Source organism: Dermacentor silvarum, chromosome 6 (assembly GCF_013339745.2).
Source record: "Dermacentor silvarum isolate Dsil-2018 chromosome 6, BIME_Dsil_1.4, whole genome shotgun sequence".
NCBI classification, from domain to species: domain Eukaryota; kingdom Metazoa; phylum Arthropoda; class Arachnida; order Ixodida; family Ixodidae; genus Dermacentor; species Dermacentor silvarum.
In genome coordinates, this window is record NC_051159.1 from 23681555 (window position 1) to 23709191 (window position 27637).

The 27637-nt window shown below is 49.6% G+C and overlaps 1 protein-coding gene across 1 annotated transcript in view; it reads right to left on the reverse strand.

Moving 5' to 3' along the window:
- LOC119455332 (39S ribosomal protein L32, mitochondrial) overlaps nucleotides 1-27637 on the reverse strand; it is a 77821-nt gene that overhangs the window by 49097 nt on the left and 1087 nt on the right. The gene's annotated exons all lie outside the window — the stretch shown is intronic.

Genomic DNA, 27637 nt, shown 5'->3' on the forward strand with positions numbered 1-27637 from the left:
GCTCGAGCTTCTGCTGCGCGCTTGATGCTGCCGATGCTGCTGACTCTGCGTCGACGTTCGTCATCTTCCTTACAAGGGCCCCGCGGAAATAAAGGAGCCATCCTGGCGACTTAGTTGTCCCGAAGGACGATAGAAAGGTGATACGGCTTGAGGCGCTGAACGTGAACGACTTCATGGTTCCGACGTCGCATGTCGGACGGCGGCGTGAGCGGCTCAACCAGGTAATTAACGGGTGATGTTCTCTCGAGAACGCGGTATGGCCCGTCGTACTTCGGAAGGAGTTTTGAAGCGTGCCCAGGCGTGTGGTGTGGCACTAACAACCAGACGAGGGCACCCGGGAGAAAATTGGGAGTCGAGTTCCGGGCGTCGTGAACGGCTTTTTGACTGTTCTGGTCGTCTGAGGTGAATTGGCGGGCCAGCTGGCGACATTCTTTGGCGTGTCTGGCTGCTTCCGAGATCGGCAGGCATTCGGATGGGTCCGGCCGGTAGGGCAGAATGGTGTCGATTGTGTGCGAAGGATGACGGCCGTGAAGAAGGTAAAAGGGTGAGAATCCGGTAGTGGCCTGAGTCGCGGTGTTGTAGGCGTAGGTGACAAACCGAAGAACTAGATCCCAATTAGAGTGATCAGGTAAGACGTACATGGCGAGCATGTCACCAAGAGTTCGGTTGAAGCGTTCCGTGGTGCCGTTAGTCTGTGGGTGATAGGCAGTGCATTTACGATGAACAATAGCGCATGCAGCAAGCAGTTGTTCGATGACTTCAGATAAGAAGGTGCAGCCTCTGTCGCTCAAAAGTTCACGTGGACCGCCATGACGAAGGAGGAAAACGGCGTAGTATGAAATTGGCGACTTCCTGCGCTGTAGCATTTGGTAGAGCAGCAGTCTCCGCATAACGTGTTAAGTGGTCTACCGCAACGATGATTCACCTGTTGCCGGTAGGAGTCAACGGAAGTGGCCCGTAGAGATTGATGCCCACGCGATCAAAGGGTCGGGATGGGCATTGTAAAGGCTGGAGTTCACTGGCGGAGTTGTGCGGTGGCGCTTTGCGACGTTGGCACTCATGACAAGAGCGGACGAAGTTGCGAACGAAATTGTACATTCCCCGCCAGTAATAGCGGTGTTGAAGTCTTTCGTAGGTCTTGAAGACTCCTGCGTGGCCACACTGAGGGTCGACGTGGAACGAGGAGCAAATCTCTGATCGCAAGGTTGGCGGAATGACGAGTAACCATGTGCGACCCTCTGGGGCATAGTTGCGGCGATACAGTAGCTGGTCTCGAATCGCAAAATGAGGAACTTGGCGCCGAAGCGTTCGTGACGCTGGAACTTTCGACGTATCCGAGAGAAGGTCGAACAGAGATGCAGTCCAGGGATCATCACGCTGTGCAGAGGCGATAGTGTCAAAGTCCAGAGATGACGATGTGCACTCGCAGGAGGAGTCGTGACTGGCCTTCGGGGGAAGCGGTGATCGGGATAGCGCGTCAGCGTCGGAGTGCTTTCGCCCGGAACGGTAAACCACGCGGATGTCATATTCTTGAATTCGCAATGCCCAGCGGGCAAGGCGGCCCGATGGGTCTTTTAGCGTCGAAAGCCAACGTAGTGCGTGGTGGTCGGTCACTACGTCAAAAGATCGGCCGTATAAATATGGGCGAAACTTGCCAAGCGCCCACACAATGGCCAAACACTCCTTTTCTGTTACGCTGTAATTGGCCTCCGCCTTGGTTAACGTGCGACTCGCGTATGCGACGACGTATTCTGTGTGGCCAGGTTGACGTGCCAACACAGCACCAAGGCCTACACCACTTGCGTCAGTATGAAGTTCGGTTGGCGCTTGAGGGTCAAAATGGCGAAGAATGGGTGGCGTCGTGAGAAGACGGCGCAAGGTTGTGAAGGCGTCGTCACACTCTGGAGACCATGATGAGAGATCTCTAGAGCCACCAAGGAGCTGCGTGAGAGGTGATATAATTGACGCAAAGTTTCGAACGAATCGCCGAAAGTAAGAGCAGAGGCCGATGAAACTGCGTAGCTCTTTGATAGTGGTAGGTTTTGGGAACGCAGTAACAGCACGTAGCTTCTCGGGATCCGGGCGAACGCCCTCCTTTGACACAACATGGCCTAAAATTGTGAGCTGACGAACAGCAAATCGACATTTCTTCAGGTTAAGTTGCAACCCGGCGTTGGTCAAGCAAGTGAGTACGTGCTGGAGGCGGAGCAGGTGCGTTGCGAAATCAGGGGCGAACAGCACAATGTCGTCAAGATAGCAAAGACAGATTTTCCATTTGAGGCCACGCAGAACATTATCCATCATTCTTTCGAACGTAGCAGGTGCGTTGCAAAGTCCGAAAGGCATGACGGTGAATTCATACAAGCCGTCTGGTGTAACAAAGGCAGTTTTCGGGCGATCGGCCTCTGCCATCGGAACCTGCCGCAAATCCAGCGAAGAAAAGAACTCGGCTCCCTGCAAACAGTCCAGAGCATCATCGATGCGTGGTAATGGGTAGACGTCCTTCAGTGTGATCTTGTTCAACCGTCGAAAATCAACACAGAAGCGGATGGAACCGTCTTTCTTCGTGACGAGTACCACGGGAGAGGCCCATGGGCTCTGTGAAGGTTGAATGACGCCCCGACGAAGCATGTCATCGACCTGTTCTGCAATGACGCGACGTTCCGCAGCAGACACGCGATATGGTCTTTGTCGCAGCGGTGAGTGAGAGCCAGTGTCGATGTGATGCTCGACTGTCGACGCACGGCCAAGAGATGTTTGCGCAACGTCGAAAGAACGGTGGAAGTGCTGAAGGAGTGCGAGAAGTTGAGATCGCTGCGAATGTGTCAGATCGTCGGCGATGAATGGGCTGAACACATCTTCCCATGCTGAGTCGGCTACGGAGAGGGCACTCAGTTCATGAACGGCAGTAGAAGGCATTTCGTCGAGGACGGAGACAATTCGGGTTGAATCAATCGACTCGACGTAACCAAGGCATTCGCGGCGGAGCAGTGATAGCGGCGACGAAAGATGATTGTAAATGGGCATCGTGCTGACACCGGCGGCGAGGTCAAGAGCTGCAAAGGGCAAAGGAAGCGCTTTTCGGGTAACAAAGTGATGAGAGGGCATGAATAAGACCGTCCCGTGTGATATAGCACTACACGAGACCGGTACGAATGCTGAAGTGCACGGGGGAATACAGGTGTCTTCTTGCACGAGAAGTTTAGCGGCAGGATGAGCATCGACCGAGGCCAGGTCACCAAGGTGGGAAAGTTCAATCTCAGCCCGAGTGCAATTTATGATGGCATTGTGGCGTGAGAGAAAATCCCATCCTAGAATAACGGCGTGGGAGCACGATGAAAGAACTATGAACTCAATCGTGTATAAAACGTCCTGTATGGTTACACGGGCTGTACAAGCAGCGGTAGGGCGAATGGGTTGAGCACTTGCCGTTCGAAGCGACAATCCAGACAGAGACGGTCACTTTACCAAGCAAGCGGCAAAACCTGGCATCCATAACTGAAATAGCGGCACCGGTATCGACGAGGGCGACTGTAGCGACATCTTCGACAAACACATCAATGACATTGGCAGGTAAAGGAGGAGGACTTCGGCATGTCGACACTTGCGCAGTTCTTGCCTCAGGAACTGCGTCGTGTAGTTTCCCTCTTCGTTAGAGACGGGTCGCTGACGCATAGGGGAAAGCGATCGGCGACGTGGGGAGGGTGACCGGAAGCGTTCGAAGCGAGGACGGCGATTAGTCTGGGAGCGAGGTGGTGATGGATCGAAGGGTCCGTAAGGCGCACTTGGATCGGGCGGCACATAGGACACTCGTCGATCGTCATCGAACGCCTGCGATCGGCGGCGGCAGAACCTTGCGACGTGACCAGGATACCTGCATGCAAAGCATATAGGCCGATTGTCCGGCGTACGCCACGGGTTAGCGACGGCAGTGCTGGCCCAGGGAGCAGGAGGAGGAGGGCAGTGCACAGGCTGCTGGAAACGTGGTACGGGCACACTGCAAGGGGCCATTGCAGCAACCGCAGCATAAGTTAACGGTGTAGCCACGGCATCCTGCTGGTGAACAGCTGGCAGCGCTTTCGTGACCTCTTCATGGATCACATTACAGAGAGGAGACGGCAAAGTGTTGGCAGACTCCGGAGTGATGGACACCAGAGACAGCTGTCGTGCGACTTCTTCGCGGACGAAATCTTTGATTTGGGCTATCAGGGAGGCTTGTTCGGGGCTGGTGGTCAGGCTGCAGAGTGACGCCGCATTAGGTGTAGGGATGTCGCCTTGTCAGAGCTCGCTGCTTTCGCAATTCATCATAGCTCTGGCACAAGCTGATAACGTCGCCAACAGTGCGCGGGTCCTTGGCCAGAAGCATCTGGAACGCGTCATCATCGATTCCCTTCATGACGTGCTTAATCTTTTCCGCTTCCGTCATGGCAGCGTTCACGCGCCTGCACAAATCGAGGACGTCTTCTATATAGCTGGTGAACGTCTCACTGTGTCCTGTGCGCGTGTACGCAAACGCTGCTCGGCTCGGAGTATCCCGACGGCGGGTCGGTCAAATACTTCGGTAAACGACGTCTTGAACGCCGACCACATTCGGATATCTTTCTCATGATTCCTGAACCAGAGACTGGCGACGCCCGCAAGATAGAAGGATACGTAAGCCAGCTTGTCCGAGTCATTCCATTTGTTGTGAACGCTCACCCGTTCATAAGATGACAGCCACTCTTCAACGTCGTTGTCGTCGGTTCCGCTGAAGATGGGAGGTTCCCGCTGGTGAACGGTGCCAGCGCAAGGGACGGGTGGCGATGGAAGAGTCTGCTGCTCGGCGTCCGGCATGGCAGAGGGTAGCGTCCGCGAACGAAGTTCCAGGATGGTAGAGTGGAACGTTACCCAGCACGGCTCTACCACTTATAAAGGGGATTTATTGGGGTTCGTAGCGACAGCGGGTCGTAGGATGCACCGAGCCCAGTCCTCTCGCTCGAGCTTCTGCTGCGCGCTTGATGCTGCCGATGCTGCTGACTCTGTGTCGACGTTCGTCATCTTCCTTACAATATATATATATATATACACACACACATGGCAAAGTTTCGGAAAGCTGGTCTGGCCCCAGCCTCACCCCCAGAAAAATTTAAACCTTCCGCCTATTCATATTACCCTACAGGCCCCAGAGGAGCACTGAGTAAGGGGGTTACAAAAGAGTACAACAATGAAGGAAAAAGAAAAAAGGAACCAACAACAAATGAAAATACGGGAAGTGCAAAAATCATTCACACAAGCAAAGAAACAAATTATACATTTGAAGAAAAAAGATAAGCATCATTCTACAAACTCAAAATGACATATGAAGTTGCAATTGTTCATAAAATTTAACAGGACCACTTATCGGCAAAATATAACTAGAAAGATTATTCCATAGTGGTATGACACGTGGCAATGCTTAATTGGTGAAAGAGCGTGTACGGCCAAAAATGCACCTGAAACTGGGATGTCAAACAGATGTGGGTGAAGGAATTTAAAGCGAGAGACAACTAGTGCATGAACTGTAAAAGTACTTATGAAAAAGGCATAGAACAGCAATAGAACGGTGGGAATCCAAGTTAATAAGCATAATATTGCATGTTACTGAGCAAATACACTACCTTGAGGTACACCTGATTTTATGTATGATAGAGAGGAGTCAAAGCTATTCACAGCAGTAAACTAGTGCATACAAGACAAGAAAATACGAAGCCAAGTTAATGTTAAAGAGTAAAGTCTAAGAGCGGTTAGTTTAGCTATTAGGCAGCGGTGAGCTACTTGGTGGAAGGCTTTTGCATAGTCAAGAAAGATAGAATCAATGTGTTTGTTATTCATGCTTAAGTGTAACTTGGACATGAATTGAGTACCACAGGACAACCCCTTTACTGAAACCATGTCGGTTATCAAAAAATAAGTTATCTGTCTGTTATTCATGCTTAAGTGTAACTTGGACATGAATTGAGTACCACAGGACAACCCCTTTACTGAAACCATGTCGGTCATCAAAAAATAAGTTATCTGTCTCAAGAAGATTGTGGAAACTGAACCTGGCAACGTTCAACACGTGCACCCTCTCGAGTGAGCCTAGTGTAGCAGGGCTGTTTCAGGAATTATCAGGCATTGTATGGGATACTGCTGGCTTTAGCAAGGTAAGAAGAACAGAGGTGAGGCTTATATAGTACTGACTAACGACCACGTCCTCTGCTACAGAGGTCTTCCAGATAAAAGAGAATATGAGGTAGGATTTCTAATCCATAAGTATATAGCGGGAAGCACTGATGAATTCTACAGCATTAATGAAAGGATAACACTTGTCGTAATCAAGCTGAATAGGAGGTAGAGAATGAAGTTAGTAAAAGCCTACGCCCCAACCTCCAGTCACGATGATGAAGAAATAGAACAGTTTTATGAAGATGTTCAATTAGCAATGAGGAAGGTGCAAACTCAGTATACTGTAGTCATGGGTGACTTCAATGCAAAAGTGGGGAAAAAGCAGGCAGGTGAGCAAGCAATTGGCAACTACGGCATCAATTCTAAAAATAGCAGAGGAGACATGTTCGTAGAATTCGCGGAAAGGAATAGGCTCCGAATAATAAATACCTTCTTCAGGAAGCGTAACAACCTGGAAAAGCCCTAATGGAGAAACAAGAAATGCAATAGTTTTCATACTCTCTGCCAATTTCCGCATAGTGAAGGATGTAGAAGTGTTAGGTAGGGTAAACTGCAGTGACCATAGGTTAGTGAGGTCTAGGATTTCTGTCAATTTGAAGAGAGAAAAATAAAATTAGTCAAGAAGAAACAGGCCAAACTACACGCAGTAAGGGTAAAAGCAGACCAAATCAGGCTGGTGCACGCAAACAAATATGAAGCTTTAGAACTAGAAGATGAAGACAACATAGAGGTAATGAATGAAACCGTAAGTGGCTGATCTCAGAAGCACCAAGGCAACCAGTTTGTAAGCTCTCTCAAGTAACAAAGGACCTAATAAAGAAACGACAAAGCATGAAAGTGTCAAACTCAAGAGACCAGATTCGCTGAACTGTCAAAACTGATCAACAAGAAGAAAGTAAGGGATATTCAAAATTATAACATGGGAAAGATTGAGGAAGCCATAAAATATGGACGCTGCATCAAATCAGCGAGAAGAAAACTTGACATAGGACAAGGCAAGATGTATGCACCGAAAAATAAGCAGGGTAATAGTGTCGCGTTTAATAGACAGGCGACTTCTAAAAGAGGCCGTTAAAGTAAGTCCGAGTTGTCGAAGGGGCAGCGCAGTACCGACAAAAGACCAAGGCGCTAGCTCGTGAACTAGGCCGTCCGCGTCGTCTTCTGGGAGCAAGTGGCACAAGCCCCCTCTTCCCAGAAGAGCATCGACTCGATGCTAAACAAAACATTGACTAGCAGAAAGACTTGTCCCAGGAGAAAACTAATAGTCCGGAAACCACAACTATTATGGTGTGCGATATGGTTCCCAACTAACCTTGGGAATGTTAGCCAGCGCCACCACTCATGGCCATGTCAGTGGAGGCAGAACATCCCATCTACCGTAGTCGTCGCGTAGTGCGCCAAAGCTGCCAGATTCAAGACCTTCGCTACGTAATGAACGAGAAGAATGGAAACTGAGGGGGCCCGTTTTTTTATTAGTCAAATCATAAGAAGCCAGCAAACAATGACACGAAGGACAGCATACAGAAAATTATTTCAAGTTCTTAATTGAAATAAATAAATGGTAAAATAAACGAAAATGAAAGTGGATGAAAAGCAACTGGCCGCAGGTGGGATGCGAACTCATGTCTTCATATTATGCATGCGATGCTCTTACCAATTGAGCTACCAGATGCCGTTTTCCCATCTACTTTCTGGAGTAGTTATGTCTGTCTATATATCAATATGTCTGTCTTTATAAAGCGTAATGCAGGCATGTGGTTAAAAAACTCTTGTATGCTACCCAGTGACATCAAGGCTACCAGATTCGAGACCCTCACTATGAATGAATGTTTTTTTAGCCACGCGCCTGCTCTCCTAAGTTCACGTGACGCCATCGGGCTGTTCCACATGCGCCCACCACGTGCTCCGAGTGGCACTGGCTGTTAACACTCCCAGGGCTAGATCTTGTAAACATAAATACCCAAGTTAGGGGACGCATTGATAGCACAATTGGTAGTGACGATATAAAGCCAAGAAGGTTGTGGGTTCGGCTATCTTTTCGTCCACTTTCATTTCCATTTTCTTCATTATGTGCTACATTTCAGTTTCAACCCCAGCTAATTTCCCGGATGCGTTCCTTGGCTTTATTGTCTGTTGGCTTTTGTATGGTCATAATTAACAAAAATCGAGCACCTCTATTTCCCTCTCTCGTTGAATTATATATACAGCCAGAGCTGGATATATCAAGCCAACATAACGAATTATTGTGTATATGGAACAGCTGTAAATTTCTATTTCTGTATAAAATGTTTATTTTATATATTGAGCTACCTATATATTAAACTTTCTTGTGATCCCCTTCAGATTCGATATATCTGGGTTCAACTGTAAATGCGTTGTAGTGACAGTGAAGTGACGTGCGAGTCAAGCGCGTAGGCTGTTATATGCATGACTCGTTGAAGGTTCTAGCATAATCGCTGGTGCCCGCATGCCTTCCGGACAGTACTAAACGATTTTGCGTCGCTCGGACAATTGGATTACACAAGGTTCGGTCACAAGAAACAACGGATAGAACCATCGATAACATTCGGGAAACTTCTGGCCGATAGATGCAGGTGCTCCGGAGCCTTCTCTGCACCGTGTCGACGAACCCTGCCGTAGCGCCTTTGTGCGTTGCGGGGTGGAGGAGCGTCGTGCACTTTCTTGACCATCGCTCGTTGGGTAAGCCTTGTGCAAACCCATCTCCACAGCCTCCAGCATTGAGAGAAAGCTTTTGAGCTCAGGCCTCAGCTTCCGCATCAAGTACACCACCACGGGGATAGACGAGAACAAGAAAGTGCCAGCCTTGGCTTTTTCGGATGACCTAGCAAGGCAGAATGTGCATAGCACCTTCAAGCCTTGCTACCAGTCGGAGATCTCTATTCTAAAAAGAATGCGGTGGTCCAACTAGCGGGTGACTTCACGGCTGACCTCTCGGTGGCCTTGAATGGAGAGCAGCTGTCCATGGCAGCAGATATGTACACTATCCATGACAATAAACTTGGCCTCACTGGACTCAGGGCCCAATGTATACTGCGTTGCCGTTGTTTTGGGGCTGTAATCGATATGTCATGGCGCGAGAGTTATGGAAACTCGTGCACATACCTAGCCTGTCATTTGCCAACGTGGTTGTTTGTCTGTCCGCCACAACACCCATGCATGGCTTGAGCGGCGGAGAGGGGAGGTGGCATGTGCTGCCCTTGGCTGCCCCAGGGAAAGTGGCGAACAAAACGGTGCAAGGCGACCTGGGGTGGTCGAGCTTTGAAGCGTGGGAGGTGGCCAGTAAGCTGACATTTTGCGGGCGCCTGCTCTTCATGCAGCTAGATCGATGGACACGACGTGTGTTCGAATATATTGTTACACGGCTCTGCACAATATTGCTACATGACGAGGAAGAGGAACACGAGCTGGGGGGCTGAAGAAGACGACGCTTCAGTGACTGACTGGTTGTGTCAATCACTGTCAATCGTGTAAATATTGTAAATATATTTTCCCGTCTTGCTTCTTCCCTCCGTCACATATTTGGTGGAAGTGCTGGGTTCTACTGTGCACGACGGAGCTCCGCAGCAGACGTAGCCTGGCCACTAACAACATGACGAGCGCTGGAGCCGGTGCAGGGACAGCCACCATGCCGACAGGAGCAACCGCTACCCCAACGCCGACAGTCATCTTGTCCCAGCCCCGCGACCCAGGCACGTTTTCCGGGACCGACAACCTTGACGTCGATGAGTGGCTCCACATGTACGAGCTTGTCAGCGCCCATAACAAGTGGGATCCAACTGTTATGCTGGCAAACATAATTTTCTACCTGCAAGGCACGGCACGGGTCTGGTTTAGAAACCACGATGAAGAATTGACTAGCTGGGAGCAATGCAAGCAAAAGCTCCGCGAGTTATTCGGCAAGCCTGTTGGCCGTCAGCGAGCTGCGCAAAAGGAGCTTGGGTCTCGCGTCCAGACGTTGACCGAATCATACCTGACATACATCCAGGATGTTCTCGCCCTTTGCCGCAAGGTTGACGAGCGGATGTCGGAAGAAGACAAAGTGAACCATGTACTGAAGGGCATAGCGGACGACACTTTTCATCTGCTCGTATATAAGAATTTTTCCACCATCGACGACGTCATTAATGAATGTCGACGCTTCGAAGAAGCAAAAAGTCGTCGCATCGCACACCAATTCACGCGTCTTTAAAACACAGCTGCTACGTCGTCGTGCGAGGATCTTCACTCTCCGCTTCAGCCGCCAACGTCCGAGAGCCTCGTTCGTGTCGTTCGGCGAGAGATCGAAGCCGCGGCACCGATTGGCTTCCAGACCTATGCTACCGATTCTCGACCGACAATTTCCCTCGTGCAGTCTGTCGTACGCGAAGAGTTGGCGAACCTTGGCATTCAGTCTGTCTGTTCCATCAACCGATCGGATACCTACGCCTTCCCTACGATCCCTGCTTCGCGACGCCAGTACCCCTCTCGGCCTTTTCGCAACCCAGCTGAATGGCGAACATCCGATGACAGGACGATTTGCTTCAACTGCCGACGCGTTGGCCACATTTCCCGTCACTGCCGCAATGCCTGGACGTCATCGCAATATCAGTCTGCGTCCCCGCCTTACCGCCGCTCACCCGGTACTCGACCACCACCGGAAGATTCCACAGAGCCATACTACTCTACTCAGGCGTCCTCATCTACACGGCAGAACATCTGTATTATTTACTGTTATTCGAGAGTGTCCCCATGACGTTATTCTAGGCCTTGATTTTCTATCCGCTCACTCCGCACTTATCGACTGCTCCGCTGGACTTGTTCAACTCGATTTGCCTTGCCCTGACCCACACGAGGAAGTTTCCAGCAGACTGTGCTCAGCTGAGCACATTCGACTCCCCCCACAAGCCATGACCTGCGTCCTCCTCTCCCCCGCTCCACCTGTGCCTCACGGTGACTCTATTGTTTCTCCTCTCACAGACGTTCTCCTTGCCCGTCACGTTGCTCTTCCGCACACCGTCGTCACTATCACCAACAACTCCACCAGCCTTCCTCTCGTAAACTTCGGAATTGGGGACCAAGTCCTCCCGCAAGGCATAACCTTGGGTACACTGTCCTCCTCCCAAGATTACCAGTTATCAGCCTTGACTGCTGATATTACGTCATCTACCCTTGACTCTGCATCTTCTTTGCCGGCTGTCTATCCGGAGTTAACAAAGATGGTTGCTCCCGATCTTCCGCCACACCACGCCGACCAGCTACACCATCTGCTTGCCTCGTTCAGCGACATTTTTGACCTGCATGGTCGCCCTTTAGGCCAGACCTCTCTGACGACACACCATATTGACACCGGTGACGCACACCCTATTCACAGGCGACCATACCGCGTGTCTTTGCATGAACGACAAGTCATTCACACGGAGGTTGAAAAGATGCTCTCTCGAGGTATCGTCGAACCGACATCCAGTCCTTGGGCGTCCCCTGTGGTTCTAGTTAAAAAGAAGGACGACACCTGGCGCTTCTGCGTGGATTACCGGCACCTTAACAAGATCACAAAGAAAGACGTTTATCCTCTACCACGCATTGATGACGCCCTCGACTGCCTCCACGGTGCGAAGTACTTTTCTTCCATCAACCTTCGTTCTGGCTACTGGCAGATTGCCGTCGACGACTTGGACCACGAGAAGACTGCCTTTATAACGCCCGACGGCTTATACCAGTTCAAAGTCATGCCGTTCGGCTTATGTAATGCTCCAGCTACATTTTAACGCATGATGGACACACTCCTGCATGGCCTGAAGTGGTCCATCTGTCTTTGCTACTTAGACGACGTCATCGTTTTTGCTCCTACATTTGCCTCGCACCTGGAGCGCCTCTCGCTCGTTCTTTCTGCTTTTCGCACTGCTGGCCTTCAACTTAACTCATCTAAATGCCACTTCGGCGGCCGCCAAATTGCTATCCTCGGTCATCTTGTTGACTTATCTGGTGTGTGCCCAGACCCGGACAAAGTTAGTGCCGTACAGAACTTTCCTGTCCCAACCTGTACTAAAGATGTCCAGAGCTTCGTGGGTCTGTGCTCATACTTCCGCCGCTTCGTGCACAATTTTGCGGAAGTCACCCGTCCTCTTACTGCTCTTCTGAAGGCAGACGTTTCATTTTCCTGGTGCCCTGCGCAGGCAACCGCCTTCTCGAAGCTTATCTCCCTCCTGACGTCTCCACCCATCCTGGCGCACTTCGACCCGTCTGCTCCTACAGAAGTCCGCACCGATGCCAGTGGTCATGGAATCGGTTCCATTTTATGCCAACATCAGCGAGGTCACGACCGCGTGATTGCATATGCCAGCCGTCTGCTTTCTCCCGCTGAGCGTAATTATTCCATCACTGAATGTGAGTGTCTTGTGCTTGTCTGGGCAGTGGCGAAATTTCGCCCTTATCTATATGGTCACCCATTTAAGGTCACCACAGACCATGGAGGAAGGAAACAAAACAGGAGAGGCCCTGACGTCACTTTTTTGAAGCCGGAAGTGCAGCCATGTTGGTGTGCCATCTCTCTTTGCGCCTCCAACCAGGGGTTCTGCAGCTCGCCGGAGCAGATGGGCGCGAACTTTGAACTTGCATTGTTACGAGCCGCCGGAAGTGTGTGCTCCTGACGCGCGTCAAAACAAAGCCTACAAAACTTCTGTAGCAGTTTTAGTGAAGCAGACGCGCTCCTGTGTTTTCCCGTGGCACGTTGAAGAAGACAACGAAGATTCGCGCCGTGATTGCTTGAGTGTATCTGTTGCTGGCCGACACTCACACTCACAGACCCAAAACACAACTTTCAAGCTTACACACTACGCTCCAAAGTCAGCTTTTCTCGCGAAAAAAAGGTGCTGCAGGGAAGACACCGGCGGAAAAATCTTATCTCACTTTTCAGAGACCGAGAGCAGCAGTGAAGGCTTCAGGAGCGCGGTTGTCATGGCAACGTTGACACTTGGGGTACACATCCCAGTGCTCCGTTGCGATAAACATCACGTGACTTCCGCCACATCTTCTCCAATACGTTTGTGCTGTCCAGGGCCTCTCCTGGGGTTTCTTTCCTCCATGCCACAGACCAACATGCACTCTGCTGGCTTTCGTCCCTGAAAGACCCTACCGGTCGCCTAGGGCGCTGGGCAATACGCTTACAGGAACACTCGTACACAGTTGCCTACAAGTCCGGCCATTTACACCAAGATGCTGACTGCTTGTCCCGCCATCCAGTCGACCGTCCTGATGTTCCTGCGACCGATGCTTCTGTATTTTCGCTATCTGCTTTTGCTGATCTCGCTACCGAACAGCGCCGAGATCCAACCATACGTGGTATCATGGACAAGCTCACATCTGGGTCAAGCGATCCCTCCCTTCGCTTGTTCGTACTCCAGGACGGCATTCTACATCGGCGCAGCATGCACCCTAGCGGACCTGAGATGCTGCTTGTCATTCCCCGGCATCTTCGTACCACTGTTCTGTCCCAGCTACACGATGTACCAACTTCTGGTCACCTTGGGGAATCTCGTACGTATGACCGTGTCCGGCGACGATTCTTTTGGCCTGGTCTGTACCGATCTGTCCGCCACTATGTCGCTTCGTGTGAGTTATGTCAGCGCCGGAAGAAGCCGTCTACGCTCCCTGCTGGTCGACTCCAACCTCTTGACGTTCCTGCCGACCCCTTCTCTCGCGTTGGTGTAGACCTCCTGGGACCTTTCCCCACATCTACCTCCGGCAATAAGTGGATTGCCGTCGCAACCGATTATACAACTCGGTTTGCGATCACCAGAGCCCTCCCAACCTCCTGTGCAACAGACGTAGCCGACTTCCTGTTGCACGACATCATTCTTCACCACGGCGCTCCTCGTCAACTTCTTACCGACCGGGGTCGCTACTTCCTCTCTACAGTTGTGGACGACTTGCTCCGCTCCTGTTCTACCAAACACAAACTTACTACTGCATACCATCCGCAGACGAACGGTCTTACTGAGCGGCTTAATCGAACAATAACGGACATGCTCTCCATGTATGTGTCTGGTGACCATCGTGACTGGGACACTGCTCTCTCTTTTGTCACATTCGCGTACAATTCCTCGCGCCACGACACTGCCAGTTACTCGCCATTTTATTTGTTGTACGGCCGCGATCCGGTATTGCCTTTTGACACAATACTGCCTACCCCTCAAGAGTATGCCCGCGACGTCATTGCCCGAGCCGAAGAAGCACGCCAAGTTGCTCACCATCGCCTTTGTGCTTCCCAGATCAAACAGAAAAGCATTTATGACAGTCGTCACCGTGACGCTAACTATGCTCCCGGGGATCTTGTCCTTCTATGGTCTCCGACCCGCCGCGTCGGCCTCTCTGAAAAACAAATGTCTCGCTACTCCGGTCCTTATCGGGTCCTTCGCCAGGTGACCGACGTGACCTACGAGATCTCTCCGGTCACACCTACTACTCGCTCCCTCCAGACTTCCCATGACATCGTTCATGTCAGCCGCCTGAAACGCTACCAGTCCTCTTCTACCTAGGAAGCACCGGGACGGCGCTCCCACGCCGGGCGGAGATATGTTACACGGCTCTGCACAATATTGCTACATGACGAGGAAGAGGAACACGAGCTGGGGGGCTGAAGGAGACGATGCTTCAGTGACTGATTGGTTGTGTCAATCACTGTCAATCGTGTAAATATTGTAAATATATTTTCCCGTCTTGCTTCTTCCCTCCGTCACAATATGATGGTCACAGGTCTTCGTACGGCATGGGTGAGGAGTGTCTAACAATTGGAGAAGCTGTCCGGTTTTTTTCAAGGAACTGCCAACGCAGACGGTGGACAGGCTTATGCAAACGAGGTGTGCTGACGGGCGACTGAAGAGGAGGGAAGCAGGTGGTGACGACAAGATGACAAGTCAATACTTGCCCTGTACAGTCAACACAATTGCCGCTGTGCGCTTGTACACCAACAGCTTGGGAAGCGCACTGTTCGAGGCGAGGGCAGGAGCCCTTCGGACACTTGTGCACATGAAAATATACGGCAGTGCTGCGACTGTACCAGTATGTTATGCTGCGCATGCAAAATTGCAGATGAGACGATTGAACACATGGTGTTGAATTGCAACCAACTAGGCAGTCCCGTAATGGCGAACACAAGCTTCGAAATTGCATTGGGTTTCACGGACATGAGTGGGACAGTCGATACCAATGCTGCAACGTTAAGCGGCGCCATAGTCCCTCAATACTTTTCTGGTCACGAAACTCCGCCTTCACTCTATGGGAGCGCTTGATATGTCGCTTGAAACCGCCGTACTGTGGCACCACTGCAGCTGAGAGGCCACCTTTCTCCGTGTTAAACCCGGAGACTGCAGATGCGGCCGGCGTGGGCTAAAAGTTTGGAAGCGTACTTTATATTTGTGATAGATTTTTAATCAAGATCCGAATTCTGGCATTCTACAATTGAAGTGGCACGTTCGCCTGACGATGCCGTTCACGTGTTATGTGCCAGGGGGCCGTTCCGGCTACGAAGGCACTACCGAAAATGTATCGCTATTTTGCATTTTCAGTGTTCGTGAGCACTTCGAGAATTGGAAGCGAGCCATACCACGGCAAGAAACGGACAATTTCAGCTTCGAGTCAAAGCATGTGCGTGTGTGCGCGAAGCACTTTGATCTATGATCCATCTCCGTACGGACTATTTCACGATAAACGGCGACGCTGTATTGTTGCCGAGGCACACGCCGCGCCTCAGGCCTACTGCCATTCCTCGTGTTTTCGACGGCCTGTGTGCACGTGTGTGTGTGCGTGTGTGATTCTCAGTAGCCAGTTCTGCTTACAAGATTTGTTTCATTTATATATTGCAAATAAAAGCTGTGCCTATTAGTACTTCCATGAGAACATAAGCACATATAAAAACTTTGTTCTGGTTTAAACAATGAAATATTTATGACCTGTAACCACGACTGCACAATCTAAAAAAAAATTATGGGGTTTTATCTGCCAAAACCAGTTCTGATTATTTGGACCAGAAATTTGGACCACCTGGGGTTCTTTCATCATCATCATCATCATCAGCCTATATTTATGTCCACTGCAGGACGAAGGCCTCTCCCTGCGATCTCCGATTACCCCTGTCTTGCGGTAGCGTATTCCAACTTGCGCCTGCGAATTTCCTAACCTCATCATCCCACCTGACTTTCTGCCGTCCTCGACTGCACTTCCCTTCTCTTGGTATCCATTCTGTAACCCTAATGGCCCACCGGTTATCCATCCTACGCATTACATGGCCTGCCCCGCTCCATTTCTTCCGCTTAATGTCAACTAGAATATCGTCTACCCCCGTTTGTTCTCTGATCCACACCGCTCTCTTCCTGTCTCTTAACGTTACTCCTAAGATTTTTCGTTCCATCGCTCTTTGTGCGATCCTTAACTTGTTCTCGAGCTTCTTTGTTAACCTCCAAGTTTCTGCCCCATATGTTAGCACCGGTAGAATGCAATGATTGTACACTTTTCTTTTCAACAACAGTGGTAAGCTCCCAGTCAGGATTTGGCAATGCCTGCCGTATGCACTCCAACCCAATTTTATTCTTCTGTAAATTTCTTTCTCGTGATCAGGGTCCCCTATGAGTAATTGACCTAGATAAACATATTCCTTTACAGACTCTAGAGGCTGACTGGCGATCCTGAATTCTTGTTCCCTTGCCAGGCTATTGAACATTATCTTTGTCTTCTGCATATTCATCTTCAACCCAATTCTTGCACTTTCTCGATGAAGGTCCTCAATCATTTGTTGTAATTCCTCTCCATTGTTGCTCAATAGGACAATGTCATCTGCAAACCGAAGGTTGCTGAGATATTCGCCGTCGATCCTCGCTCCTAATCCTTCCCAGTCTAAGAGCTTGAATACTTCTTCTAAGCATGCAGTGAATAGCATTGGAGAGATTGTGTCTCCTTGCCTGACCCCTTTCTTGATAGGTATCTTTCTACTTTTCTTGTGCAGAACCAAGGTAGCTGTGGAATCCTTGTAGATATTTGCGAAGATATTCACGTATGCCTCCTCTACTCCTTGATTACGCAATGCCTCTATGACTGCTGGTATCTCTACTGAATCGAATGCCTTTTCATAATCTATGAAAGCCATATAAGGTTGATTGTACTCCGCAGATTTCTCGATTACCTGATTGATGGCATGGATATGGTCCATCGTAGAATATCCCTTCCTGAAGCCAGCCTGTTCTCTTGGTTGACTGAAGGCAAGTGTTGTCCTGATCCTATTGGAAATTATCTTGGTGAATATTTTATACAATACTGAAAGCAAGCTAATGGGTCTGTAATTCTTCAATTCTTTAACGTCTCCCTTCTTATGGATAAGTATAATGTTGGCATTCTTCCAGCTCTCTGGTACACTTGAAGTTGTGAGGCATTGCGTATAAAGGGCCGCAAGCTTTTCAAGCATGATATCTCCTCCATCTTTGATTAAATCTACTGTTATTCCATCTTCTCCAGGCGCTTTTCCCCTGGTCATGTCTTTCAAGGCCCTTCTAACTTCATCGCTAGTTATAGAAAGAGCTTCTGTATCCGGTTCATCACTATTTCGAATGAAAGTAGCTTGGCTGTTTTGGCTACTGTACAGGTCAGTATAGAATTCTTCTGCTGCTTTTACTATGTCATCGAAATTGCTGATGATATTACCATGCTTATCTTTCAGTGCATATATCTTGCCTTGTCCTATGCCTAGTTTTCTTCTTACTGATTTCATGCTGCGTCCATATTTTACGGCTTCCTCAATTTTTCCCACGTTATAATTAGATTTAGGTGCACGTCTTTAATGTGCACCTAAATCTAAGTACACGGGTGTTTTCGCATTTCACCCCCATCGAAATGCGGCCACTGTGGCTGGAATTCGATCCCGCGAACTCGTGCTCAGCAGCCCAACACCATAGCCACTGAGCAACCACGGCGGGTTCGACTGCACTGTCTGTGTGTTGATATTTATAGACGGCAAATTATTTGCAACTCCTATGTGGAGCCTGTGAGGTATTTGCAAATAAATAAATAAATAAATAACCACTTAGTTTGAGTTCTTGCCTATAGATTTCGCATGCTGATAGCAACAGCTATTGACAATTCTAACATTTACTTAAGGTTGCTACCTCAGGGCTGCGCTGCTTATAAAAGGGCCATGCCACAGAAGTAATTCTGTTTCCTGATGCAAAGTAGGCTTCCAGCCGTGATAAATAGCACATTAGGAACTTAGTGCAACAGGAAAAAAGAAGATGTCAGTTTTCAGTCAAAATTAAATGTTATTTCTCATAAGAATTTTTGCGAGCTAGAACGGCTACATTTGCTTTAAAGAAAGCTCGCGATTCAAATACTAAAATGCGTCGCAGTTTGCCAAGGAGGTATGGTACAGAGTGCAACGAACCGTCAATCCTCGTCACTCTACTTGTGCGAGTTAGAGAATAATAAGCGCAGTGCTGAGCCATTCGGGCATAATAATCCGTTTGGGTTTTGATAAGGTATATTGACAACGAAAATCGTGTTTGAAAACTTTGTCGCACATTTGGAACCGTACGCACGAAAACTAGCAAAGCTTGCCCGATACATGAAAATGACAATGCTTTCCTTCAAGCAAGCATTTCATTCACGGCTACAATCTGCCGATGTACCTATTCCAAACTAATTCTGACGTCATAGAACATTTTATGTTTCGTGTGATTAGAATCTGTCACCATTGCCTGAACGGCTCGAGTGCGATCGGAATTCAGTAACAGCACACGACCTTGAGCTGAGGTTGTCATTTACTGGGAACGCCACGCCGCTAATGTCTTATTGTTTGTACAGCACATAAAAGTCGCTTAGAAGTTTTTAATCGAAGCCGGTTGGGCCAACTAACGACAGATTTCTGAGTAAGACAAATTCTATGCACATCGTTTGCTGACACACGGAGCCACAAGCCGAATTTGAGATTGTTTACTTTTAACGTGATAGCATTTAGGGCCCCGTGTCGCAGAAAATCTGGCGTCCGCAATGCCACCCACGGCCGAGAAAATCATTCCCAACCATGCAGGCCCTCCAAATATATTTTACCACTAAAGTTGCTCACACTTTGTCTTGCTTTCTTTACAAAGTTATTCCTCGGAATTTTGAGAGTGACAGCCCACAAACAATTGTCATGAAACATAACACCGACAGTGCATGCCTTTTATGCTAAATCTTCTCAGGCTGAAATATTAAAGGTGCAAACAATAAAAGAAGGCCGGCCCACGAAAGAGGCCGCGTTTCTACCAGAAAGCGCCCCTTCGTGCATAGTGTTCACCGCCAGCGTTTCCCGGTAAACATTACAGTTACATAAGCTGCAGTTGCCAGGAAGTGTGAGAAACAGTCAAGGATCTTTGAATGCTATCGCATTCCACTTTTGAAGGCGAAGTTTAAGCGTCCTCCAATTTTTGTACGCGCCTTGATTTCGGTTAGAAAACCCTCTCAGATGTTAAGTTTGGATACTGTAACTGCTACAACAAAATAGAATGTAAATAAAATCAAAAAGAAGCTGGGCTTTCGGCCGCCCAACGCGACCAAAGCAGAAAAAATACCGCCGCCGCCTGCAGTGGCCGCTCGGCTAGGTGGCCTTTCTTTTACAATGGTGCCCCCAGTGGCAGGCACTGGTTCTATATCATACTGAAGCGGGAGTTTCGTAAGACAAAGCTATTAAGGGACTATGGCAGCGCCATGAGTGTTGGAGAAAAGCAACGAACAAGTGTTGATAGATGCATATACCACTGTGGCCCCCCAACCCCTTACTTGTAGGTTGTGTATGCTTGCTTTCATGTCTATTTTTTTATTATTATTATTCTTTTTTTTTTGTTTGTTTGCTCAATGCCTGCTCGTTGCAAAGGGTTTGGCCCCATTGCATTATCATCATCAGTGGTGGCCATGCAGGGGAAAGAAAAAATCAAAGCCCGTTTCTTAATGATGGCTGAATGTGAAGCTTTCGCCCATGCAAACTGAATCAAAGTCAAAGTCGAAAGCCAACGACCTGTATCGAGCGTAATGCACACCGTGATCACCACACGAAGGAGCATTTATTGAAGACACGGGAACGCATATATAGCCGCGCTTGCGCACAGCGTTGCTCTCCTTGTTCGCCCAGTGTTGCTGCCTTGGCTGGCCGTTGCATCCTCCTTTCTTTGAAGAAGGAAAACACTGAAAACACAGATAGGACTGAAAGCATTGAAAGCACTGAAAGCACTGAAAGCACTCAACATCGATGCGTAGCAGTCGACACTCCTAGGCTGTTTCAGTCTGCTGGAACCCGTGCGTGTAGGCCAGGCGGTCTGGGGGTCTTCGCGGTCTGGTAGATCGTCGCAGTGAATCTGCAATGTTGGGCACTCCTGGTGTGCCTGCTGGTGGTCGGTCCTGTGTGGCCTGCGGAGGTTCTTGCCTCTGCTGTGTGACAGCGCTCGGAGATGAATCAGTGGCGTCGTCGCAGTCGTCCGCCTGGTAATGGATGGTTCGATAGAACGCTTCTGGTGTTTTGCGAAGGTGCTGTCTATTTCGACGGAAAATCCGGCCATCCTCAGTCAGAACGGTGTACGATCTCGGGGCCACGAGATCTTGGACTTGCACTTTGATATCCCATCTACCATTTCGGAGGATTCGGACGACGTCTCCCTTCTGTAGCGGAGGTAGTGGTCTTCCTGAGGTCCTTGCCTGAACATGTTTCTGAACGAGACCTGAGGATGACGCTGAAAAATTTGGAAGTAGCGTTCTTAGACTTCGTCCCATTAGCAGTTCCGATGGTGAACGGCCATCTTCGAGAGGACACACCCTGTAGTTGAGAAGGCCCAAATAGAAGTCCTCTTTCTTGGTCTCAGTCTTGCCCAGAAGCCGCTTGACCACTTGTACGCCCTTCTCGGCGAGCCCATTGGACCTGGGAAAACGTGGACTTGAAATCGTATGCACAAAGTCATAACGAGCCGCAAAATCTTTAAACTCTTTTGACGCAAACTGCGGGCCGCCATCACTGCAAACTTCTAGTGGTATTCCATGCCTTGCAAAGATCTGACGTAGTTTATGAATGACAGTTGTTGCAGAGGTCTCCTTCAGGTGCTCGACTTCTGGAAAATTAGAGTAGGCATCATAGACAACCAAAAAATGCTTTCCGGCGTGTTGAAAAAGATCTGTACCAACTCTGGCCCATGGCATGTCTGGAACGCTGCGCTGGCACAGGGGCTCGTCAGGCTGTCGATAAGCAAACTTCTTGCAAACGTCACACCTGTCAATGAACTGAGCAATATCTGTTGACATTCCTGGCCAATACATCAACTTGCGAGCCCTCGATTTGCATTTTCCTAAGCCGAGATGCCCTTGGTGCACTCGTCGCAGCATCTCTGTTCGCATGCTTGCAGGCACGACTACTTTGGTTCCCTTGAGGAGTACTCCGTTGACTACAGAAAGTTCTTGTGTGAAGGACTTTAGTTCACCTTCTATAGGCATTGATGACTGCAGCCTGGAGATGACGTCTTGCGCCGTTGCATCACTGGCAGTTGCTACCTGCAGACGGGATAGGGTGGCTGGTCCGACGACGGCAGTCAGGGCGCCCACGGCATGAACTTCAACGTCCGTTGTGCCTTTTTCTGGTTGTTCCCGTGATGGGATTCGTGACAATGTGTCAGCAACAACCAATTTGCTGCCTGGAACATACTGCAACTCAAACTCGTACTTGAGCAGTCGAAGAAATAGTCGTTGCAGACGCGGTGGCATGTCGCCTATTTCCTTCTTTGAAATTGCCAATAATGGGTTGTGGTCGGTTTCGATAACGATATGTCTTCCTATGACATAATCATTAACTTTTCACAGCCGAATGTTATGCCCAGGGCCTCTTTTTCTATTTGGGCGTACCTTCGCTCGGTTTCTGTGAGTGCCCGCGACGCGTAGCCTACCGGGCGCCAGTCTCCTCCATGTTGTTGGAAAAGCACTGCTCCGAGTGCAAATGCTGACGCATCCGTCGACAGTTTTGTGGGAAGCTCGGGATTAAAGATAGCCAGGACGGGCGCTTCCGTCAGCATCATCTTGAGCTGCGCCCACTCACGCTCGTGAACATGCGTCCATTCGAAAACTGTGTCCTTTCTAATCAGGCTGCGCAAGGCCTCAGTATGGGCTGACAACAGTGGCAAGTACTTGCCGAAATAGTTCACGGTACCAAGCAAGCGTTGAACGTCTTTCTTGGTCGTTGGCGGAGGGTGGTTTAAAACGCACTTTATCAGGTCGGGATCGGGCTCAATACCTTTGGAACTAATCTTATCACCCAAGAAGCTGATTTCAGTGCGTCCGAAAATGCACTTTTCTGCATTCAAAGTTAGGCCCTCTGCCTGTGCCCTTTCCAGCGCTTTGAACAGGCGTTCATCATGTTCCTTTTGCGTAGAACCCCACACTAGCACATCGTCAATGTACACACGTGTTCCCGGGAGGTCGTCAAATATCTGGCTCATTGTACGCTGGAAAACTTCGGGTGCAGATGCAATACCGAACGGCAGTCTGAGATACCGATACCGGCCAAACGGCGAACTGAATGTGCAGATTTCTGATGTCTTTTTGTCGAGAGGAATTTGATGAAAACCACTGTTGGCATCGAGTCTGCTGAAATACTTTGCATGCGCTAGATCCCCTTCGATTTCTTCCCGACATGGCAACTGAAAGTGCTCTCTCTTCACCGCCCTATTAATTGCTCGCGGGTCCATGCATACTCTTAAGTCCCCATTTTTCTTCCTCACGATAACCAGGGGACTTACCCAGTCTGATGGTTCTTCCACCTTCTCGATGATGTTTGCAGCATTCATCCGGTCAAGTTCTTTCTTAAGTGGCTTCTTGAGGGCGAAAGGTACACGCCGGGTTGGCTGTACCACAGGGACAGCGTCCTCTCGAAGCACCATTTTGTACTCGCACCGCGTCCTGCCAATGCCAGTGAATAACCTCGGGAATGCCTGCTTTAGGCTTCCATATGCCTCGCTGCTGTCCACCGCGTTCACTCTGTTGACCAGACCAAGTTGCTCACTTGCCCCGAGGCCCAGAATGGCTTGCTTCTTCTTTACTATGAAGAACTCAAGTAGCACACGCCGTTTGTCTAACTGCACGGCGAGGCGAACCTTGCCACTGTGTGGTATTTCGCCACCCCCATAATGGCGCAGGATGCTCCTCGTGGGGTACGGCTGCTGCTTAGTTCCGAGCCTTTTGAACAGCGAACGCGGCAACAAGTTAGCCTGCGCTCCCGTATCGACCTTCAGCTGCACATCAGTTCCTTCAATGTTCGTTGTTATAATCCAGTCGCGACTTTCGGGGCCACGCTTACTTTCCGTCGTGCTGATCTCCAGAACGTCGAAGTCACTGCCACTCTCCGCTCCTTCGAACACGTCATCAACGGCTGCTCGCTTGCTTGTACAGCAGGCGGCGAAGTGATTAGGCTTCGTGCACTTGTTGCATGTCTTGCCGAACGCCGGACACTTCCTTGACGCGTGCGAGAAGTTGCAGTACCGGCATTTTTGGCGTCCGTGTTTCGCTTGCGTTCGTGAAACAGGTTCAATCTTGTTTTCCTCCATCCACGCCCTATTTTGCGATTCGGCAAGTTCCTCAGCTTTGCAGCATTCTACTGCTGTAACCAGCGTCAAGTCTTTCTTTCGAAGAAGTTTTTCTCGCAGGGAAGTGCTGCAAATGCCATACACGATTTGGTCCCGCAGCATGGAATCTCGCAAATCCCCAAAGTTGCACGTTCTTGCTTTTAGTTGCAGATCCCGAAAGAACTGTTCAAATGGCTCTCCGTGTGCCTGACGACGCGAGCGGAACACATAGCGTTCGTAAGTCTCATTACGCTTAGGCAAGCAGTAGTTTTCAAACGCTTTAACCAACGCGTTGTAGTCATTAGCTTCCTCCGGTGATAGGTTCAGGGTATTAAACACGTCAATAGCTTCTTGACCCGCAACATGCAAAAAAAATTGCAGCTTTCTGCTCCTTACTGCGTGGCTTCGTGGGCTCCGTTGCTATCAGGTACAGCTCGATGCGTTGCTTGAATGTCTGCCAGGACGCCGCTGCGTTGTCGCCCACTTGCAGTGGCTCAGGCGGGGGTAGGTCGGTCATGGTCCGTGAGCGAGCTACACTTCTGACACCATGTATCGAGCGTAATGCACACCGTGATCACCACACGAAGGAGCATTTATTGAAGACACGGGAACGCATATATAGCCGCGCTTGCGCACAGCGTTGCTCTCCTTGTTCGCCCAGTGTTGCTGCCTTGGCTGGCCGTTGCAGACCACGCAACGAACTGAAGAAATGCTGAGCGACCCGATGCATACGCGATTTGATTGCTTGTTTAGGGATTGTATTATTTTAATGTTGAAGTTGAATGAAAACACATTTCGTTAAGTTGCATAGCCTTTTAGATCATGTAGCCATTGATTACATGCACACACTCACACTTTAATCGACTGCATGCCGTTGCCGATACACGGGATCGGCCTTACGGGCACGATCGCGCTTACATTTGCGTATGGCAGCCTCTTCTACCATGCACTGCACCTGCAGCCTACCCATGGTGACAGCTAGGAATGCATTGCGTGACACGCGTAATGCAATGCAGATATATACAGTTCATCTGGGTAGCGTAGCGTTGCAGTTCCCATTGTTCTTATCGGTACAACTGCAAATGTAAACTGTAGTGTTCAACCGATTGTGTGCGCAGATAGTTCCATTGTGCAAGTTGGCTTTCCTGCAGTGCGTTTTTGGCGCTCACGGACAAATCAGTGAGACAAAGAAAACTTCGCTTTAAGTATAAACCGCATGTAAGCAATCTTGCGCGCAACAGCGACACAATGAATGAAGATGGCTGTTGCGTTCGCTCGTCGCCTGCAAGTCGTACCGCACGCGAGCGACGACTTTTGAGCGACGTCTCCCCGGTGTTGCCGGTATGAGGGCAGCAAATGCGCGCCAAAACTGGCGTGATGCATGCTTTATTAATTTAAGTTGATGTGTTTTACTGTAAAGAGCAGCATAAATATTTCGAAAGGTCTTGCACTAGGTATCAAAATTTAGTGGTTTGCTCGTTCCGTGTGACAATCAGTAGTGCTTGACTGATGTACAGCGGTGAGCACTGTTAGGGTGAACACGCGAGCGCGTGGCCGACGGCACTGTCAGCGCCCCGTTACGGTCATCACTGGAAACATTGCGCATGCGCATCACGCCTTCCGCGAAATAATTGTTCCACCGCGCGCATGACGTCATGAATGCACTTGTTCGTCGTCTGCTAGCCGCATTTTTGTTTCTAAGCCCATGCATCCTGCATTTTAAGATTTCTTTAAACATCTGTGCTTGAACAGAACAAGACAAAAAAACTTGTATATCTATGGGGGCGTGTCTATTCGTTCCCTTCAAAGTTGTTGTGCATGCAACGCCGTATATAAAACAACCAAACATCTTTCGCAGCCGTTCATTCTGTCGCCAGATCGTATTCTGGCTAGGGTTCCCGATGATGAACGGCGCTCAATTGTCGATCTTTCCCTGAAAGGTTATTCCCAGCGGTATATTGGCGCTTTAGTTAATAGGCCCCTGAAGACTGTGAACAGGATAATTCAAGCCTACAAGTATGAAGGTCGCATTCAGGATGCACCCCGCGCGCCCCGCCCTAAAGCTACCACAGACGATGAAGACGCCCTCATAGTTGCAGCTGCTGTTCGTAACCCTTTCTTGCCAGCCCCAGCAATACGCGAGGACTTGGATTTGGACGTTTCGGACACCACTGTTCGACGTCGCCTGCGTACTGCGGGCCTTCGCAGTCGCGTCGCAGCGCAGAAGCCACTACTAACGGCGGCAAACAAGGACGCACGACGGCAGTTCGCTGAGCTGCACGAAGCATGGACATCAGAAGAGTGGGGTCGCGTCATCTTTTCGGATGAGTCGACGTTTTCGACGCGACAAGACCAAAGATTGCGTGTTTGGAGACTACCAGGCACACGGTGAGGCAAACTTCCTGCTTTGAAAAGCAATTGTTAACGTCACAATGCCACGCAGGAACGACCCGGACAACGTGCAAGGTGTTTGTGCCAGTGGGAGATCGAGTGTGAACGTGTGGGGTGCTGTTTCAAGATATGGTTTAGGGCCCCTGCAACGTATACGTGGACACTTATCGTCGGAACAATACTGCAACATTTGAACAATGTGCTGTTGCCATATGCGAGCAGTTTATTCCCAGACGGTGATTACCTGTTCCAACAGGACCGGTCACCGATACACACGGCGCGGGCTGTCAAGGAGTTCCAGGCGGAGCAGCACATGCAGCTACTGGAATGGCCTCCGAAAGGAGCGGACCTGAATGTGATAGAAAACGTGTGGGGCCGTCTGAAAGCTTCTTTGGCAAGGAAGCCCCTTTATTCCGCGACTTCGGACCAGTTGTGGGCGCAAGTCAGCAACGAGTGGGAAAGGCTGAAAGCCGATCGGGAATATGTTCGATCACTTTACGACTCGTTACCGTCCAGAATAGCTGTAGTCGTTGCTGTAAGTGGTCACATGACTCGCTATTAGATTTGCTCATGTTTTTATATTTGTTCTCATGGTCTTGTTTAACTTGAATTGCAAAAGTGCAATTTTCTTGAATAAAAAGTTTAATAATTATCCCTCTTACACTCACTTTTTTCCTTCACGCGCCAATCTTCAATCCAGATGGACCTTGAAATGCAGAAGGTATCAGCTCAGCGAACAAAAAATGCGGCTAGCAGACGACGAACAAGCGTATCGATGACGTGATGCGCGCGGTGGAAAGAGTGTTTCGCCAAGCACATGCTGCGCATGTGCAATGTTTCCAACGATGGCTGTTACGCGGCGCTGATAGTGCCGTCGGCCACGCGCTCGCGTGTTCACCCTAACAGTGCTCACCGCTGTACATCCTGTTCCAGCTTGGCACTATTGGTTAGTCGCTCATAGCACTTCCGGGCAACAAATACTAGATTTCCAGAACCGAGCGAGCGACAAGATCTGATAGCACGACGGCCTGTTTCGTCGCTCGAAGCCGCCGCTCGTTGCGCACAAAATCGCTCTCATGCGGTTTAAAAACAAGAACTAGCAAGCTCGCCTTCGCTGCAAGCATTCCAATCTTCTGTGCCGCTGTTCTCGCTTAGATAATAAACGCGACTCTCGAGTAGTGTGCCTTGAATACACTGGACGATAGGCCATTGCCAAAAGCAAAAGTCTAGGGAGCCTGGCCTTGCAGCTCATCAGCCCAGAAAGCCATTCGAGCAGTTCCTGAAGACTTGAGTGCCCCACATGCTGCACCTAGCTTGCAAGCGCGACCAAGACTCGTGTCTTCTCGCTCTCCCCCTCCCACGCATCATGTCAGTAAACTGGACTGGTTAACCTCCCTGGCTTTCCTTCATGCTTTCCCTGTTTCCGGTAAAGATTACGGTTGCATAAGCTG